The sequence below is a fragment of the Anguilla anguilla genome, chromosome 11 (assembly GCF_013347855.1).
Source record: "Anguilla anguilla isolate fAngAng1 chromosome 11, fAngAng1.pri, whole genome shotgun sequence".
NCBI classification, from domain to species: domain Eukaryota; kingdom Metazoa; phylum Chordata; class Actinopteri; order Anguilliformes; family Anguillidae; genus Anguilla; species Anguilla anguilla.
Window position 1 is genome coordinate 20,454,001 of NC_049211.1, and position 19,480 is coordinate 20,473,480.

Sequence of the window (19,480 nt, forward strand, 5' to 3'; positions counted from 1 at the left end):
GTTTAAGTACAAATCTCTGCACTGCAAATAACAGCATGCCATTTTAGTTTCCCAGCCCCTCACCAGAATGTCACTGTTCAAACATTCATGTTCTGGCATTGATTAAGAGAAATCTCTAAATTGACACATTAAAGACATTAGTCACTTTCTGGCAACAGTTATATTTTTAAGAGAATTTGTTCATTTTTAATGACTCAAAAAAAAAATCAAAAAAATGTTGTTTAAGTTATAGCAAAGCAAAAATATATATCTATTATATTTTTAAAAATATCCTTGCTTTAACATAAGCACCTCAGTGAAATCACCCCTTGAGTCAGGCCCTGAGGGTCTCTCCTCTCAGAGAGAATACAAAACACGCAGGGACCGGGAGTCAGTCAGTGTGTGTTTAAAATATATCTGCCACCAGAGTCAAAGGAGAGGATATGTGAGTGGGCTAGTGTATCTTTAGTCGCTGTGGGGGTAAGGAATGAGAGTGGATTTGCAGAATAGGCGCAGAAGAATTTTAACAGTTTCCAATTAGAACATCTCACGTCTCACCTTGCTTCTCATGGCAGCACAGCCTATTGTTTTATGTCAGGTACATCCAAATATCACCGGAATGCTAGAGACACTGTACTGCTAACGTAGTGTTACACTATATTAATCATCTTCACAGCTTCCTCACAAGTTGGAAATGTCTGAAGTTGAGGACGAGAAAGAAAAAAAACAATGGGGAAGGGGGTAAAGATAGAGGTAGAGAAGGAGGGGGGAGGAGGGTTAGAAAGCCACAAATAACTACCATCAATCATGCCGCAGTCAACATTTTCACATGTTAGCCCTTGTCGGTTATTGGCAGCGGCTTGGGATCTCAGGAGTGGGTTTTCTCCCTCTCCAACCAGCACAACAAACCTCCACAACAGCAACAGAGAAATCGGACTTGTCAGCAGGAATATGGCAGGTGTGTTAACTCCCTAAGTACCAAATTAGGATGTGCAAGATTGCAGAAAGTGTTTTTGTTTTAATAATCGAAAAAAAAAAATAGATGCCATATTAATTATATGTTTAAAGCTTTTTTTTGTATTCCGTTTCGCAATGCCGTAGAGAACAGCTTTGTGGGCGAAAGGTGTCCTGACCGATGTGCCTATTTACACGTGCTCCCTGTGTCCTGTTCTTTGCCCATCTCTTTGTACTGTTCTTTTGTCAAAATGCACATTGTCCTGATCATTGTCCCCCACCATCTGTCCTGCAGTGTAGCACTTTCCTCATTAATTGCTTTTGATAGGACAATTCTTCTTTGATGAATAATAGAAGTATTGAATAATAAAAAATAATACAAATAAAATGTAATAATAATAATAATAATAATAATAATAATAATAATAGCTTCTCTGAAGCAACCTCAAATAGTAGTTATTGGTAGTTTTATGTGGTAATTATTATTCCCAAATGTCCCTGTTGCTCATTCCAGTAAAATACCAAGCTTGTTATCCTTTTGTTGAATATATGACTTATTCAGAATTAAAGTACTCTTCTGAGCAGAGAACTGCGCAATTGACATGAAAGCCTGGTTAAAAGGTGGCTTTCTTCTAAGAAACTCTTCTGTTCCCACCTTAAGGTTTCAGTCTGGTCTGTTTAATCAGAATTCTCCACTTTCCACTTGAGATACAGTAGCCAGCAAAGGTATTTGTGCCCATAGTAACCAATAACAAAAGGATGATTTAATAAATTACATGCCAGTATTTTACTAATGACATAAAATATATCCGGTAATAGTTTAGAATTGTTTTTAGATTATTTCATTAGAATTATTTTATAATGACATAAAATCTCAGATCTCAGATTTAGCAAGTGTACAGTATGTGTACAGTATGAGCTATCGGAGTTGATTAGTGGCTGTGGGCTATTAGATACAAATCTGAATAATACATGTTTCCACTATGATGCTGTAGTGCTACCTGAACAATCGACACTTAAGAAATAGTATTTGTGAGAAGAGAAACTGTTGAGGCACACTCAAACGATCAGAGGTCATGAAGGCTAATAAATAATAATCTCATTAACCACTATTTGATTCATGGCAGAGTTATAAATATGAAGCCCCTTCTCAAGTTACAAAAGTTAATTCGTCCATCAGTGGCATTTTTTGGAAAGGAAGCCGTAAGATGGTCATGCCCTCTGAAATGTGGATGGAGGTGTTTTTGTTTGCCTTTGGATTTCCCTCCACCCTCAAATTGGTGAAAATGTACACAGAATGTACCCAAATTTGAGTGGAGTTCCCATTTTTAAAAAGCCAAGTCCGGATTTGAAATTAAATTATGATAATTGTCGATCACACACGTGGAGTACACAGGAAAATCTATGAAAGCCCATGTAAAATTAGACTCAGGCAATAATTTTTGGATCATTCTTCTGCAATTTTCTCATTTCAATATGATAGATTATTTGTGTTACAAGGTCAGAGAAGCAGTTTATGAGCGAAAAGCTGAAAATCTGAGCTAGATTAATTTTTCTTGGACTAGTGGGCTAAATTACTCAGAAGAGCCAGAACTCATGAATGATCACAGGAAGCATCTTTTAAGTGTCCTCAAAGTTAACAGTAGATTCAAAAATCATTTTTAAAATGATGTATGCAATCATTTGTGAAATGCATGCTTTTTCCCCTATTTAGGGTTTATTGTTTTGTAATGTCACATATTACATGTATGCATACTATTTTACTGTTAAATATTTTGACACAGATTAGAGGCGACACCCTCATTTGGAAGCAACTATGTTTGAGGTTACTGACTGTAGACACCAGGAGGCACCAGAGTTCTGTGCTGCTTACTTTATCTCCTTCCCGTCCATCTTTCCTTGCGGCTGCAAGTCATCCAGGCAGTTCTGAATGTATCCTTTGCACTGCCTCATTTTCATGATGTCCTGTAAGGTAGTGCGTGGAGAGTTCTCATTCTTATTAACTTTCAGTCTGTGTTCATTGCTTCTTCTCAGTGAAAAGACATATATGCATGCTCAGTTTTTATTGATGAAGTGACATTCCTTTAGTGAAAACGATGCTTTACCATTTGGAATGAAGTGTGATTCATTGGAAACAATTACATTCAATTACTTACAGACCTAATTTTTTTCTTCCACAAATAAATTTCCTAAGCGATCAAAATTTAATTTGGAAATATTGTATGACATTTAATTTTAAATCAATGCTTTTCCACACTTCAGCATTTGCGCCAAACCATATGAAAGTCTTTCAGTATTTGTATTGTGATATTTGTCGGATGATTAGGGTTATTTTTCTGCTGTGCTGCTCATCAATAGTCTTTTAGCAGGGAACTTTAAATCCAAGCTTTCTTTTTATTTATCATTATAACGTTTTACCCAACATATGGTAACCTTGCAAATTCTATTTAGCTGATATTTTTAGTGCGCAGAAATGCTCAAGCATTTATAGTGGTGATTAATGTGGGAATCTTATGGATTGATGATAATTTAGTTGTGTATCCTCAAGCAGTAGGGCCCATTTTTGGCAGTAATTAATTCAGATTACAAACAGGACAGCTTAGCTGTTTTCTTTGGAAATGAGTCAAAACAACATATTTTTTGTCTGTAAGCACATAGTTTTATATATAACTGTATTCAGATCTTTATTTAATCTTCATATAATTGTTGGGCTCCATATTTAAATGTTAGTTTTACAATTAAGTTTTGAATTATTTACTATATTTAATACAAAGTATTTTACTTTGTATATTTTGGGTATTTCCCAAAAGAAAAGGAACTCTTGCGCATAATTTTTTATTGGACTAAACTGTGTGCACGCACGCAAACACCGACATACAGTCACAACAGCGTGCAGTGAAAAAAAAAAGTATTGACCCCTTTGCTCCTTCCAGAACCGATTGTTTTTCTGCGAAACTTTCTTCCTGCATGCAGACGGCTTGCTGCTCCACGTCGATAGCAGTGGTTTGATTATGCAGCTTATGTTACTGGCTGTCATTCAATTAGCAGTGCTGATCCTCTGTAATAGCATGTACTTTATGTACAGGGCGAGGCCAGTGAAACACTGAAGTATGGACTAATGCCCCCTGCCACATATATCCACACAGCAGCGCGTGCAAGAGAGAGAGAGAATAACAATAGCAAATGTGATTTGTTTTACAGTAAATAAAATTAAGCCTGGGGCTATTGATGTAAAAATGTTGTAAAACGGGCACACTGTCCTGTGGTCATCCAAGTGAGATGGTACCATGTTCTCCGGGCGTTTTTCCTCCCAAATGCACTGTACTAAGGAAACTAGCTCCAACTGCGCATTAAAAATGCACAACGCAAGTTACGCTTAAGCATTTTTTGTTTTTTATCATCATCATCTCTTTTAGATGGGTTCCTTTTTTGTTCCTTTTTACTGGAAACAAATTTATGTAACCAGATCTTTGTTTTATTTAAAGGAAATATAATCCCGAAGGACTATTAAATAATATTTTTTACATGGGAAAAAGTATTTTTTCATTTTATTTTTGGCAAGGATAAATTGGACGTATTTCCAAAACCAGCAGCTGAACCCAAAAAGTATTTGCGAGTGCCTCAGGTTTTTATTTACAGTTTTTGTTTTTATTTTATTTTATTTTACTTTCTTTGCAAGAAAAAAAGAGGCTTCCAAAGACACAAATTACCAGTCTTAAAAAAGAGGCTGACACAGATATCCCTATCACTAACATGGAATAAAATATAATATTTGGAATACATGCCAAAGTATGTACAAAACATAGCAATCACAGTGACTTTCAGTTGTTCAGTTTTGAGTTAGACTATGAGTAAATTAAATATTGTATTCCAAAATACTGGAATATAAAAACAAAAGGGTTGATTATTTAAATGCATTTCTGCAACAGATTGCTCTTTTAATTTGTACATGCTTTGAAAATACATTCATTATTATTATATGTATTATATACATGATATATTATCATACAGACATTCGGAATTATGCTTTTTAACTGAAACATTAATTTTCTACATCGCACTGTTACGAGACCAAAATAGCAGTACTCTGTCTGGTCCCAGTATTTTTATTCAGTTGTTGTATTGCTTTGCAATGCTAGAAGTTAACAGAAGGTGACTTCTTTTCGTAAACCAGATGCTGATAGAATTAAAAAGGATATGGTTTTAAGTTTAGAAATAATTCATGATGACTTTAGTGATGTAGACTATATTAGTAATTGTAGTCTGGACATTCATGTCACATAGAAGAGTAATATACTGAGACTTAGAGCACGTGCTTTTAAAATATAAAAAACAAGACCATTTTCACTGATTGAGGTTTTTCATCGGACATGTTAATTATTGTATCAAAACACACAAATTATTATTTTAATCATTCTGAGTTTCTGTACTCTGCTGAAGTCAGTGTTATTAAAAGTCCACCCAAAGCAATATTTAACTATTGTTTTATCCAGAGAAAACTTATTGGGAGGGTCTGTGTATTCCTTGCAACATTGAGATACTTTAAAACGAGGGAGTAGAATTTAGAAATCATATTAAAAGCCACATCCTGAGAGAAATTTTTGATACATGACAAATTAATTCTTGGAAGGAATATAAACTAAACAATTACATTTTAAATTTTATATGCCATTTGTGTGTGTGTATGTGTGTATGTGTGTGTTGTGCGTGTGTACAAAGATGTGAAATTTTTTTCTTGTTTAATTGACGTCGGCTTGGTTCATATTACTGCAAAATCACGTGGCTCTCAGGGTTTGATAAATATCAGCAACCTGTCAATGTTATGATTGTGTTCATTATCTTCAAGCATGGCAGCGTAATACATGGATTTGAAAATAAATGATTTTGTTTAGCCTGGTAATCAAATACACAAAACTCATCTGATACTGATCTGATACTAAAATGTGTTATATCCCATCTTTAGATGATTATGTATCAGGAGAAATACACTGGGCTCTGTGTTGCTCACAGAGTCCATCCTGTTAGGTTCTTAATATTATAAGTGTAGTAGCGACAAGCCTCCCACTAGATAGAATTAATGTCTTTGCTGCATTATAGGCCCTATCCATAATATGACGGCATACAGAGACCAGTGGCATTTATGTGGGGCTTAAGATGGTTTGTAGCAGCCTTGGTTGGCCACATTCGCGGCGGCGCGTCTCCCCTAAACTATTTGCTGCATATAAATTGCGCTCTGCATTACCTGGTCCCTTTAGCCCCTCTGTGGGCCGTAATGTATCGCAGTGTGGAAGTCCATTAATTCAGCCGCCCGTTCGCCACGTTGATGCCACAGTCACATCACTTAGCCCCACAATTCACTCGCCGGTTTTGGTGACACCATTGGAGGCGAGGCATATTTCATTTTTCTCTGCACGTTCATAATCATTCAGGTAGGAATCTGAATGATGGTTAAACAAAGTGAATGCATTTGGCCTGATGGCGCAGAGTAGATTAGTGCGAGCCTGCGTGACTCTATTAAAATTCCCCTTTCCGTCGCAAAGCTGAAAGGAGCACTGATGTTTTCTGTATAATAAGGCAGTATTCACGTCGGATGAGTGCTACAAAGTTTGCAGTCTGCTGCTTGGTGTGTCAGGGAATATGTGTTTAATTGGTTTTCATTCGATTACTGGAAATGAGAAAATGTTCAAACAATTTCTGCCAGAAAAAATTAATGCTACTTGATGTACAAACTCACATTCTAATGGATTTGCACATCAGAGTGCAATATTTTAAGCTTTTTCTTTTAAAAACAAAACACTGTATTTGCTCCCATTGACATGCAATACATCAGCCAGCCTTTTAAGATTCTGGTAACAGAACTTTTACAACTTTGTTGACCTTCTTTATGAATGAAAATGAAAAATAGATATTCGTACAACATAATGCATCAAAATTCAGTCATTAAAGAAGTGACATTCTTTTTATTGGTAAAGAAAACATGAGGTAGGCCTATGCATTTGATGTAAGCAAGCAAACAAGATTGCTGTCTTATGCCAGAATGTTGGCCATTATCAGGTACAAAAAAACAAAAAGAGAGAAAATAGATTAATGCATACTGTTCGCTTTTTTAGCAGTATGGCATGCATTCATCCTATAAAACCATAAACACTGTGACACCTTGAAATTCAAAACCAATGCATTTGCTATAGCATCTGATTTTCAATTTTAATAGAGAGAGATGATACATAGTTACATGTGTCTGTCTATGTACATGATTCTGTGTGAAAATGTGTATGAGTGGTACTTGTTTATAAGTGTGCATAAGAAGCAAAGTATGTGTACGTGTGGGCATGTGTATGTGTGTGCATATGTGCTTGTGAGTCTGTGAGTGTGCGTGAGTGTGTGTGTGTGAGAGAGAGGGAGAGACTCAGAGAGGGAGAGAGAGAGCGAGAGAGAGGCAGTGGCAGTGGCAGTGTTTGTGTGTGCGCATTAAAGAGAGTGTGTGTTTGCGTGTCATTATAGGTCTGCTGAAATTACAGTGTTTATGGACGTGCATGGAGCGCTGAATTACCTGAACTGTAACTTGCTGGAAATTAGGAGTAATGAAATCCTGCACCACAAGACGAGAGCCCCTCTCCTCAGCCAGCTGTTCCCGCTCCCCCTCCGCCAGCCCAAACGCCACTGGAAAAATGTTGATGCTTCTATTCTGGTGGATAGTTTTATAGCTCTCTCTCGACGGCGCTCTACGGCAGGCGAGCAATATGCTGACACCAGGAACTCTTTAGGCAGGGAGAATTACCCGCAGAGAGCGCTGCTTAAGTGATCAGCCTTTTATCTGATCCGCCGCGCAGCGTCTCTGGAGCTGCTCCCTCTCGGAGAGGCACCGGGGTCCCGCTCAAGCATAGCCCGCCACTTGTTCTTTGGCCGAGAAAATTAAGCGCCAGCCATTTTCCTGCCCGCGTTCCAGCGGCCACTCTTGTGGGTGCGTGTCGCTGTGTATTTCTGAACTTGTGTGTGTGTTTTCGCTGCCTTGTTTTCTTCCCTGCTTAGATAAATTGCGACAGTTTGGTTCTGTGTGATTTACTGGCATGTCTTAGGTGAGCGTGATGGACTGAAAAGGGCTATACGCCTATGAAAACGTTTGGCTTGTCTTGAGAAAGCGGGATGCATTTTTTTTCCCTGCTGTCTGATGGAAATGTTTGTACATCAGGTTTTCACAAGGTAAAGAGAGACAAGACTCAAGAAATCACCATTCACAAATCTGAGCCAAGTACAGTTTGGGCCCTTAGTGCTCTACCTATTCAATATAGGACAGTTTATTTTAGATTATTAGCATATAACATGTAATATAATTGGATAATTTAAAGACAATGTGTGAACTGTACAGTAATTCATATAGTCATCTGATAAAGGACATCACAGAAAAGGAGTTATCAGGAGTCGTAAAGGAGTCTATTCAGCACACAGTTAAAGAAAGTGACATTTTTCATTGGCTAATTGCAACACTATGTAAAAAAGCTGAACAAATCAAAAGTGAGAATTTGGCAGAGGTATATGTAGTTTTAAATTCCGTCTCCGTACCTCTCTTCCTCCCGTGGGATCTTATACTCATTATCTCCAGCTCTGGGTGCCAGTTCAAGGTATAAAAATAAATAGTGCTACTTAAAAAGGGGGAGGGGTGAAAGTGACACAGTTTACTCTGAGGTAAGCTTCACACATCTTTCCCTGCCTTCCTAATTTTAATTGAAACCCTATCTACCAGAGGCAGAGGAGGGGATGGGTGAAGAGCAGGGGCTGGATGTGCGCTCATTCAAAGACACGACTTCCCCCTCACCCCCCCGCCCCTGGACCCCCTACAGCTCTTGTCATTAGTCCGCCAGCCTCACCGCCTGGACCCAAGCCCTTTGATGTTGTTTAGTTTTGAATCTTTAAACAGGCTTTCATTACAGGCATACCTTCTTCCTTCCCCTTTCCTGCTCCCCCCCCATCCTGACTTTGGCAAAAAAAAAAAGGTTGTAAAAAAGCCTTGCTCCCCTCTATCTGTGGAGCGCTCACATGTGGCTTGGTTCTGGATGTGCTGGCTATTGGTGCTATTAAAAAGGGGGTGGAATGGCAGGGGCCTAGTGCTTCATGCATTATTAAAAGGCGTCGCCAGGAAAGGGAAGGGCGTAGAAGCAGCAATAATCTTTGGTTTTGATTTGGAAAAGGATGGTGGTGGTGGGGGGTGAGGAATGCTGTTTATGAACAGGCCAAGATGAATGAGGAGGTGCTCAGTGAAAAAATTCAACAGGGTTGAAGTACAAGGGGGCCCCTTTCAAATTGAACTCCTCTTTGTTTATGAGGTATTTCTTAAAGTTTGAGGAGATGCAAGCCTATTCTATGTGTTTGCGATTTCCATTTTAAAACATTTCTGTCATTTGTAAAGGAGTCGCTCTGTTAAGGGAAGAGGAGGACTAAATGGCTGGCTGAGGGAGTTTTGTTTTGCTCCAGTTCGACGGGCCCCTTCGCTGGAAACCTGAGACGCGCAGTGAATCTCCCTCACCCTGACAGGTGTGACGGCTGACTCAGACGCAGGTGGACAGAGCAGGTTGTGTCTGCGTTCGCTGTCCCTCTCACACTCCCCTGTCGTGTCAAACCGCACATACTGCATCCTCTTATGGGAATACCAGGAGGATGACGGGTACAAGCGAGGACACACAGAGGCCACCTCTGGGTCATCCTTGTTTTCTCTTTCTCTCGCCCCACCTTCTTTCTTGTGATCCGTTCTGTTTAACTGGCCCCCTGTTTTAACTTTGTGGCTCATATAAATAATTTTACATTCTTTGATTTGAGCTATTTACCAACACATGAATGAAGTCAAATGCTTTTTAAAAAAAAGAAATGTTGACCAGGCTTTCTTTTTAATATAAGGTAAGCCAAACAGTTGCTGATCATTTAAAAAGACGTTTTTAAAAAACCATGCTATCTGGACCAGTTTTTAAACTCAAGAATGTTAAATGTCTTGGTTTCTGTTTAAAATAATGAAGAACTACTGTTGTGACCACCACACTGAGGGTCAGGGCAATTGTACAGAAATCAGTGCTAATGATAATGATTGCTCCTACTTGTGTGTACTTGTAGTGACATGTGCAGTGTGTGTGTGAGATACTGTCCAGAGTGACTCTCTGCTTCTCTCACGAACCATACGGGGCAATTGGAGGGCCATTTCAGGGCGAGGTTCCGTGCATGTGTGGATGGTGACCCTAGGGCCGTGTGTTGTGCGCTGCTCCTGACACTCACAGATCCTGGGTGTCAGGGCGCTACGCCGCGGCGTGGCAGTCTGTCGGTCGCCTCTCCCCATCAGGGTGAATCACACGCTGTCAGAATTGCCCTCCCGCTTGTCCTCTGCTCCAGGCCTGGTTTGAGATCAGCTCCCTTTGGAATCGCATTACAGGCCCTGCCACTTACAGGGAACTGCTTTGTACTGTTGTCCTATCTCAGAATCTCAGACAAGATAACTAGCCTGTGCTGGTTTTAGGTATTTCAGTAGTTGAGTCTAAAATGTGGCCTGTCAAATCATTGAATACTGGTCTGTTATTTAGGCTCCAGTCTTCAATACTCTGTCTGTCTTTAGTATTCATGCAGCTTTGCTCCACTCTACTTGTGGTGCCAGTGATCCTGGAGGCTTCTAGCTCGGCTCAGAAACTTAACAACTCAAATATTCTCCCACTAGTAGTTTTTTTTTTGGCGGGATCCATTTTAGGAATTACATGTCATCAGTTTCTGACAAGCAGAAGAGATTCCCGAGGTACAGCCTGTTCCTGGTTTGTCATTTGCAATTTGAGGGGTAGGGGTAACAGTTTGACTTGAGCTGTTTTGAGTTTAAAAAGAAAAAAAAAATGCTTTAAAGTGTTTTTCTTTTCTTTTTTCGTGGCATTGCAAGTGTAATCATTATAATTTCTAACAGCCGGTCACTTTGATCTTGAGATTCACACTCACCGTGCCCCCAAAAGATAAAATGTGTGTAAATATCGTTGCCGCGGGTAATTGCAACATCAGATGTTTTCTCAGCAGTGATCACGTTTAATGCGCTTCTACACATATAAATGCACAAAGAACCGGTTTCAAATTCAGCCAAGATTTCCGTAACCAAAGGTGTGTGATAGAGTGGGAGGAAGAAAGGAAGAGGGGGGCTGAAAAAACTAGCATCAGCAGAAAGTTGTTTTTCTGTGGTCTGGAGATTCTATTTAAAGTGGGGGAGGGAGGAGTAGAGGAGGTGGGGTGGGTATAAGGGAGGAGGGGGGTGGGGTGGGCACGGACTGGCTCTTGTTTTTGGTTTGGCCGAGCAGTTGGGGGAGGGGGGAGGGTGTAGTGTGGGTCTGAGGTATTAATCTTCCTTGTCAGAAGAGCCCAGATGTAGAGTCCTTGCAGCAGCAAACCTGGACTCAGCACTCTGCCAGAGAGCTAGCGGAGAGGGGGAAACATGAGCTGGGAGCTCTGGAGCTCCGACACTCCGGTGGAGAGGGCAAGGGGGACAACACGCAGCAGATTAGCTAATGATATTAGCAGCAACGGACCACTGAGGAACCTTGCCGGCAAAACCCAGTTGTAGCAATTAGTGGAATTTCTGCAAAGTTACCTTCTCACCCCCGCACCGCCACCCCCCACCCCCCCCACCCCCGCCCGTCTCCATGCCCACCGAGGGCCTGGTGGAAAGGCTGTTCGCCGTCAGCTACGCAGAAGCTCCTCCCAAACCGCGCCAACTGCGAGGGCAGACGTCCAGACGCGCTCACTCCACGGGCACTTGGATGAAGATGCATTGCGGGGTCACGACCTTTGGCAGGGTCGACACACTAGGTCGGAGTCGCTCAGTCCCCTTTCTGATGTGGGAAAATCAGATGAGAGGTGTACTCAGCTAACACAACACTCATAGTATCGCGAGAACTTCTGTGAGTTCTGAGTTGGCCTTTTATTTGCGTAAAATAATGAACAAACAAAGGGCTTAAAACAGAAGAAGGTCAAATGAATGACCATTCAGAGTGTGGATTGAACTTGAATTTGCTAATGGTCACCAGACAAACATACCTCCAGAAGCACATTGGTATAGCAAGGGGCCAATATTTGGTGTACCTCACCTTGTTCTTACTCTCTTGCTAAACCATGCCACTGAAGGTATTCCTCCCCCAATTATGTTTGGGTGGGGGGTCTTCTCAAGGAATCACTTCCAAGGGTGATAATATTCAGCAGGAGTATTATTTTCAAGTCGTATGTGTATGAAGTGCAAAGTGAAAATGACCTTTAACATTTCAGTACACATACACTGTGGTCTTCTGTTTCATGTGATGTGACACCAGTTCAATGCTGCCAACCAAAGAAGCTAAAACCATGACTTTAGATAGCCACAATAAAAACCAATGCCAAAAAAGAACCATCATACATATCCCTGTAGATGTTTCTGTGGGTGAAATAACCCATCTTGTCATTTTATCACTAATATGCAAATATCCACATTTTTCATATCGAAACTGACAGAAAAATGTTTTTTTTTTTTAAAAGACAAATGTCAAGTTGCTTGCAGTGAGCAGAGCAGTACCACCAAATTGATGCTTCAGTATCACCTGAGTGTCATGGATATCAATAGTATCAATTCCTTTTAATTGCTTCAGAAATGTTTAAAAGGGACTATATATCCAAGCAGTTAATTGCCCACTTAGTTTCAGTAATTACTGAACGTGTATCTAATTTGTAAGTAGCAGTGCCATCTATCAAATTTGTTAGGAAAATAATTATTATTGATACCACCGATAATAGGCTATAAACTGCCTGGATTCAAAAGGATCCGTTTTGTTCTATTGTATATTGTTTATATCTTATCTATCTATATTATAATTCAGGGATTTTGACCAAAATCATCAAAGTACTCTGTGTAAAACCTTAATTTCCTTTCTCATTCAAAAGAAATAAGTTGAATTTTGTATGATTTATAATCTGTACTATAATCTCTATTGATGCTACTACCCTGGTATGATTACTATAGGTATCGTATCAAAGTTCAAATTGGCAGTATTGGCCATCCTTAAAAGGTTTTTTTTTCAGCCCCTAAGCAAAATCATTGACAATTCAGCCTTTTTCTTTCACTTTTTCTAGTAGGTGCATTATTACCTTTAAATTCTTCTGTGTCAATTTTATGGTGTATTTGTAGTCACTCTCTGCTTTCTGATTGAGGCATGAATGAGGATGGTGTTTTTAGCTGTGTAGTTCAATACAACTTGAAAAGCACCCAGTGGAAATGTATACCGTGCATCACCTGTCCCAATTGTCGTACACATTTCGGATGGTTACAGAACCTATGTTCGCAGAGACAGCAGAAGCCCTCTCGAGTGGTGTGATGACATCACCTGGTGCATTGCTGATCCATTTGCTGACTGACCTCGATTGCTGATCCTTCTCCTGCACACAGGAAACACAAAGCTTGCAGGTGACGGCTCCCCCAAAAACAGCCAAACACAACAGGGCAGCACATAAAGGCTTAGCTCATCAGGAAGTGTGGGCTGGTGAGGACAGAGGTACCGTGCAAGCACAGAGAGAGGCAGTTAAAGGTACAGAATTCCCTTTACAGCCCAGGATATTTTATTTATTAACCAGCTCAAAAAAAATGTGCATAAAATTTGCTGAGTTTCTTTTTTCACTCGGGAGGGGGAAGGGGGGTTGAGGAGGAAAAAAAGCAGCACCAAGTAAACCAATAATTGAAGTTACATGTAAACGTACCAAAATATTATGAGCGGGAAATATGAAACTTTTATTGTATTTACGTGACATGGATTGTATTATATTCATTGTTGATTCCTGAGCGTGACACCTGGTCCTGCAGTGCTGTGCGGAGGGTAAAGAAGTGCTCAGAGGGCCCTTTCATTTGCTCGCCTCTTCCGCGCGGCTAAATTGGTAAGCCTCCCTGCATTTGTAATGCACATTGTTTAGTCAGGACAGGCGGCGTGGCGGCCTTTCCTGCAGCCGCCGAGATTGGACAACTTTATTGTGTTTTTATGAAAATGCTGCAATTCCTTGTCTTTTGACTTGTAAATTATGCATTGGGAGGATATCAAGCCGGTGTCTTTATTACTGAGTCCAAGCGGTCGGCAGACGAGTGCTACATACAGGGAGCTGGGTTGGCGGGCTGTAGCGGGGAGGGGCGGCGTTTTATTATTGCAATTGATGTTATAACTTTGCTCCCCTCTGGCTCATTTGCATTTTTGGTGTTTATGGATATCACCCGTAGGAGAATGGAGCGATGTGCGGTTTATTAGCTGCCTTCTCTCTTCCCTGTTTGTGACTCGGGAGTGAACCTGAAGGGGCCGTAATCCCCGAGGCCTTCCCGAGCAGCAGTGGGAAACACTGTCAGTCTGCTGTACTGCGGTGGGGACTGTCCCTGTATAAACCCTGCTTATATCAATGGCCATGCAGCCCTGAGGGATGTGCAGTCTGGCAGAATGAAGCACTGAGCAGCGGAGGAGAGTTTCCACTGAGCGTGTGTGTGTGTCTGCGGCGACGCGGTGGTTATAGAATGGGGCAGCGTGAGGTATGCTGTGCGTGTGGATGAGGGTTAACATGCTTTGCGTACGATGCAGTTTGAGTGCGTGCTCGTGTTTGTGTGTGTCTGTATCGTTTTTTAAAATCAGTTTGTGGGTGTCCATCTTTGTTTTTTTTGTTGTTGTGAATGTATGCCAGTGTGAATATTCTTGTGAATTCAGGAACTGTGGGTAGTGTTGTGTAGGCGTGTGTATGCTAGATGTTTGTGCCTCTCTGGATGCATATCTTTACGTTTGTGTGTTAGGTGGTGTGTGCATACTGTACTTGCGTGTTGTTACGCATGTATGTATGTCTGTGTAGTTGAAGATGTTAAAGTGTTTTGTGTGTATGTAAATATCATATGCATGTGTGTGTGTATGTATATAGGTGTGCATGTGTGTGTGTGTGTATGCAGGGAAAGAAGGGTGTATGTGTGTATGTATATAGGTGTGTGTGTGTGTGTGTGTGTGTGTGTGTGTGTGTGTAAGTGCATGTGCATGTTTGTGTGTATTTTACTGTACCTGTAGCAGCCATAGATGACCAACCATTAGCACCCCTACTACCATGTTTCACAGATGAGGGGGGTGCTTGGGATCTTCGGAAGTTCCTTTTTACCTCCACAATTTACTCTTGCCATCACTCTGATACTTGTGAATCTTAGTTTCATCTGCTCACCGGGGGTCTTTCTGCTTAATCATGTCCAAACAGTTGGTTTTGGTTAGCATAAGGGTTGGCCTTAAAAGCCTAGAATCAAGACTAGATACTGAAAGCTCTCTACTACGTGCACTAAGAAAGCAATTGAGCACACCTGACTAATCAGAAATACCTGTGAAGTCATTTGTCCCAAACATTATGGTGCCCTGAAATGGGGGGACTATGTATAAAAAGTGTTGTAATTTCTACACGGTGAAACCAAAATGTCTAAAAATACCCTTTAATAAAAGCTGAGAAGACGCACTTTAACCATGTGCTCATTGTTTGATTACAAATCTAAAATTGTGGAGTACAGAGCCAAATCAATAAAAAAAAATATATGTCTTTGTCCCAAACATTATGGCACTCACTGTATTTGTGTTTATGTGTGTGTGTGGAGGAGGGCGTGCATGTGTGGGCATGTGAGGAAAGATGTATCACCCTCTGGCTGTGCAGATGAGATTCCTCCTTTCTAGTTTGTTGTCACTGCTGGGTCCCTTCAGATCTGCACACATTAAATATTTAAAGGGGTTTGCAGCACTTGATTAACCCAGTCTCGTCCTGCCAGTCAGTGCGTGATCTACGGCATTCTGCTGCCTTTTGAGCTGCTGCTTTTCACGGGCCCGCTCCTTGCTCAGATCAGGCATCAGGCTGATACTACGTGTAATTTGTGAGCCTTAGATGAGGCTGGTAATGGGGTCTGCATCAGCATTTACACTGACTCCACACTTGTCTGTTGTCACCAGACAGGTCCGTGTAATGTAAACGGCTAAACTGAGACGAGAACATGAGTAGTGCTTTTCCAGTGTTTGCATGATTCTGTAAAATCTTTCCTTGAATGTCAGAGAAGTATACGTTGTATTAAAAAGCTAGCTCTTTTTAAAACTATGAGCTTTTCCCCCCTTATTCTGACAGTTCTGAAGGCTGACTTGGCTATTGATATACCCTACTGTGAGACCTGACATGGTTTGTGGGCTCTATAGGAAGACCTGATGAGGTTATTGATACCGTATGTCTTATGCCCTATAGTCCTACCTAACCAAGCTCGTCCATCCTATACTAAGACCAGCCCCACCTATTGATAAACCTTACAGTGTGATCTGACCAGGCTAGTGCTCCCTAACGACAGCCTTGCCCAGGTTATTGATAAACCTCACACTGAGGTCTGACCAGGCTAGTGCAGCCTACAGGGAGCCCTGGCTGTCTGTGAGGCTACAGTGAGCTAGCCGTGGGCGGGCAGTGTGACAGAACGAGATCAGTCAGTCCGCAGAGCAGAGGGGATGGATGCGGCGGCGAAAACGATGAAGACGCTTCCGCGGCTCCGGGTTTAATAAATGACTCCCCCACCTCCGCAGCGGCCACGCCCCCTCCCTCCTCGCCGCGCCACCTCCGCGCTCGGGCCGAGCGGAGCCCTGGTTAGTGTCATTCCGCGCCACGCTGTTAACTTCACTTCGCCCCGCTCCTTTTTTTATCATGTCCGTGTGATAGATTTGTCTGTGATTATCCGTAATTGTGCACCCTGGTTTATTGTGTTTTGACAGGATGATTGATGGCAGCATGGGTTGCTCTTCTTCAGTCTCTCTCTCCGTCTCCCTCCCTCCCCTGCCAGCCCGCTCCTGGTCTCCAAGGGATTCCTGAGAAAATTTATTTCAATTAATGAATAAAAAAAGGTTAAAAGCACAGGTCTCTATAACAGGCAAGGAGAAAAAAGGACCTGTTTAAATAAGTTCCCTTTGCCATCAATGATGTCTTGGGTTTTATATGGTCGTACTTATTATAATGCTACTTATCTTATCTGAAAGGTCATCAGTCCATATAATTAATTTTGGTGCGGAAGACGTTGAAATCTTGGCTCCCTCTTACAGACGCAGTTTCTTCCCGGATTCTGTCAGTTCGGAGATTAAAATGGGACCGGCTCAATTGGTGTTTTTTATTCTGTCTATCATGGAGAGAAATTACATTTTACTGCATTTAAGTAATTACAAACGGCGAAAATGGTAATTGTGCAAAATAATCACAAAATCGCGGCTCGCTGTTCTGTTCCATTCACGTAACACAAATCAAGGCCTCGCTGAGTAGATGTTTTAGAAAATGTTTCCTTAGAGCTCTTTTTTAGCTTGGCAAGATCTTCCTAAAGTGCCATAAAAGCAGAGCTTCATGGCTTCATCGTTGCAGGCATTAAACTGGCCCTTGGTGCTCCCCCCCCCCCCCCCCCCCCCCCCCCCACCCACTCCTGTCCTTCCAACTCCCAGGTTTCAGATTGTCCCCGTTCAGCACTTTTTCAGCAGGCCTGAGTGGCTCTGTAAAGGTGAAGGTCTTTGCACCTTCTTTCTTTCCGGAAAACAAGGTTAAACAAAAGGTAATGGCGGATGAATGCGAGAAATAAATAATTAACCTTGGTTCTGGCAATCGTCACTTCACATCTCTCCCTCTCTTTTCCCCTCTCCCTCGCTCTCTCCCCCCACTCTCACTTTCTTTCCCCCCCTCTCTCTCCCTCTCTCTCTCTCTCTCTCTCCGTGCTGCCGTTTGATTCTGTGTAAATTAATTGCTCATCATATGGGACACGACACGCGATTAGTCTCAATCCTGATAATGGTGTGTGTGGCTTCACCAGGGGGAATACGCTGCCAATTTACTCGGCATGCATCTGCCAAATGATTCGTGTTTACACGCTGTATCCCTGGAGGCGCGTTTGTCACAATGAGACTTCTTACATTTCAATAATGTGCCGGCTTCCAGGACAGACGCCTGTGCTCTTCCCAGACGGCTGCACCATTGGTCTTCCGGTCTGTGCAGTGCAGGAACAGCTGAGTGGGACAGAAACGCACACACACACACACACCACACAACACACACACGCACACACACACACACACACACCACACAACACACACACACACACACACGCACACACACCACACACACACGCACACACACACACACACACACACACACACACACCACACATCACACACACACACACACACACACACACACACACCACATACACACACACGCACACACACACACACACCACACACACACCACACATCACACACACACGCACACACACACACCACACATCACACACACACACACACACACACACACACACACACACACACACCACACATCACACACGCACACACACACACACCACACCTCTCCACACATCACACACACACACACACACACACACGCACCACACCTCTCCACACATCACACACACCACACCTCTCCACGCATCACACACACACACACACACACACACACACCGCACCACACATCACACACGCACACACACACTCACACCACACCACTCCGCACATCACATACACACACACACACACACTGCACCACACATAACACACATACACGCACACACACACTACACATCACTCCCACACACATCACACCACACATACACACACACCACAACACACATCACACACACACACTACTAATCACTCCCACACACTCCACACCACACATACACACACACCACATACACACATCACACACACACACACTGTTCACATCTGCAAATGCAAATGCACTGAGGCACACACAAGCATGCACAATAGGATGCAATCATCAGTATGTGCGCACGTGCAGACTCACGGCTTCAACACCTGCCTATGAAAAAGACCTATATTTGCCTCATCTAAGGCCTTTCTATACACAAAACCAGTGCCTTTACTAAAACATCTCATCTACAGGTTCCATATATTCACCAAACCCGATGCCCTGTCAGCTTTGCATGTGTTAATGCAATGAGAATGATTGACTTCAATCTAAGTAATCTTCTTGTACATCACTTTGCACTTGGCTTTTGGTCGCCTTTGGAGTCTGTTATTGGCGTTTGTCTTTCATGAGGACCAGAGTTGTGCCAGTGAAATTCAAGGAAGCCATTAAGAGGCAGAGAAAAAAAAACAGACATAGGCCAAACCAAATCAACCTTTTGGAACATTATTACAAAGAAAGAGAGCACTGGTGCGCTCAGTAATCACATAGGGCCTGTTTAGCTAAGGAAGAACACTACTGTTTGTAACTATTATAAAGAAACACCTGTCTGACGGATCAGAAACACTCTTCAGGAGGCAGGCGTGGATGTGTCAGTTACTGTTGTCTGCTGAAGACGTGATGAACAGAACTCCAGATGCTGTACTGCAAGATGCAAACCACTAGTGTGCTGCAAGAACAGGGTGGCCAGGTGACAGTTTGCTAAGAAGTACCTAAAAGAGCCTGTAGAGTTCTGGAAAAAGGTCTTGTGGAAAGATGAGACCAAGATTCAGTTGTATCAGATTGATGGCAAGAGCAAAGTGTGGAA

The 19,480-nt window shown here is 42.0% G+C and overlaps 1 long non-coding RNA gene across 1 annotated transcript; it reads right to left on the reverse strand.

The window, feature by feature from the left end:
• Nucleotides 1-272: 272 nt before the first annotated feature.
• Nucleotides 273-7,583, reverse strand: LOC118208419. The gene is made up of 3 exons (XR_004761559.1): nucleotides 7,484-7,583; nucleotides 2,807-2,898; nucleotides 273-677 (listed from the first exon to the last, which is right to left on the reverse strand). It is a non-coding gene; the product is annotated as an uncharacterized LOC118208419 (long non-coding RNA).
• Nucleotides 7,584-19,480: the final 11,897 nt, after the last annotated feature.